Source organism: Camelina sativa, chromosome 14 (genome assembly GCF_000633955.1).
Source record: "Camelina sativa cultivar DH55 chromosome 14, Cs, whole genome shotgun sequence".
Lineage (NCBI taxonomy): Eukaryota > Viridiplantae > Streptophyta > Magnoliopsida > Brassicales > Brassicaceae > Camelina > Camelina sativa.
Genome location: NC_025698.1, coordinates 15,764,003 through 15,765,941, shown reverse-complemented (window position 1 = coordinate 15,765,941; position 1,939 = coordinate 15,764,003). Strand labels below are relative to the sequence as shown.

The window sequence follows — 1,939 nt, the reverse complement described above, 5'->3', positions numbered from 1 at the left end:
GCAGATTGGAAACAAAAGTTATAGAATTCAAGATTTGCAAGATTGAAAGATAACAAGTATTGTTCTATCTGAAAGAGTCTTTGGCTAGTTTACCTGCTGACCAACATGCGCATCAAGGGCACTCAATGGGTCATCTAAGATGCACACATCGGAATTTGAGTAAACGGCCCTAGCCATAGAAACCCTCTGCTTTTGTCCCCCACTGATGTTAACACCTCTTTCTCCAATCTCCGTGAGATCACCACCCTATCAATCAAGAGAAAGAATAGGAAACAAACTTAGATGCCTGAGAACTTGAGGAGAGAAGTCCATGCTATCAATGGATCTGATGCAATTCTCAATTTTTTACACCAACAAATGTTAATTTCGATTCACCTAAGGAAATTTATGATGCACATGGTAAAGGAATTCTGCACAAAACTTACGGGAAGTAACTCAAGGTCATGCGTCAGTGCTGTCACATCAATCACCCTTTCATATTTTTCTTGGTCAAAAGGAGCCCCAAACAATATATTGTCACGTACCTACGGATGTAAATTACAATCATCAGCTCAAAATTACTTAGAGATAAAACACTAGTAAAACCAACCAGAATCTGCCTGTCCGTATCTAAAACCACATATTATTAGTATCATGCCAAGAGGATAATTTGACATTTTCGCAGTGAGAACCATACTATAAACACAGCAGCATATATGAACTTACTGTTGCGTTAAAGATCCATGAAACTTGTGGAACATAAGCGACTGATCCTCTAAGAGTAACTGTAGCATCAGATCTTGCAGGAAGTTCCCCAAGCATAGCAGATATTAGGGAGGTTTTTCCTTCTCCTGTACTGCCAACTACCGCAACTAGGCTGCCAAGAGGTATGTCCAAGTTGATGTTTGACAAGGTTGGCCTATCCGCCTGCATATGTATACTTCTAGCTCACTTTTTGTACTTCAATGACAATATGTAATAACGAAAACTAGAAGACGTAAGAACATGGGATAAAATAGACAAAGAAGACCTTTGGATCCCAGGAGAAGTATCCATTTCTTATTGAGATAGCTGGCTGTCCAGGTACAATGGGAGGATTCGGTAAGAGAACTCTCTCTTCCGTCGATAGTACCTCCTCCAAACGGTTCAAGGATACATTAGCATTTACCATCTACAAAAGTAAAACTTGGTCAGCATCTGCAAAAAAAATTTATGACAAATGACTGTTCAAAAAGAGGTAGAGGTTAAATATAAAAAGAACAATTAGAAGCAATCATTACTACTGATGTCATATTTATCATACTGGACATGAATACAAGGTTCAAGAAACACTTTTGGAAAGTCACCTGAGTTATAATGTTCGGAAGCATAAATAAAGGAAAACGAAGCACAGAGAATAGAGAAAGTGACGTAAACGCTCTTGCAGGTGTCAGATCTCCTCCAAGCAATGAGAACACACCAAATGAAACAACAGTCACGAAGACAGGAATGCTGTTTAGTATGAACATATTAAACTGCAGAACAAACAGAAGACCAAAAAATGAGTCAGAAATTAACATCAAAGAGGAAATCGAAATACATTAATGCAATATATGTTAAGAATGCTGCTACACATGGCCGCGACAACTGAAACAATGTTCACTGAACTAGAGAAGTAGAGAAAATGCCCTCAACACATCTTGATTCTTGATGGATACCATTCTCAAAATGGTCAAAGGCATTTAATTCGACGAGCAGCTTGGATTTGTCTTTATATACATACTATCAGGAGAGCGACCAGTATATGACCAAGACAACTATGCACACTATGTATACAGTCTATAGAATTAGAAGCAATTAATATAACAGTCACTGCACTCAAGCCATACCGCTGACAGGAGTTGTGCTTTTCGGAACCAAGATAATTCATCATCACGTACAGTTTGAACCTTGGACTGAAAACTGTTTTCCCAAGCATAAC

The 1,939-nt window shown here is 38.5% G+C and overlaps 1 pseudogene; it reads right to left on the bottom strand.

The window, feature by feature from the left end:
* The window catches only part of LOC104743635, a 14,918-nt pseudogene that overhangs the window by 4,665 nt on the left and 8,314 nt on the right, over window positions 1-1,939 (bottom strand).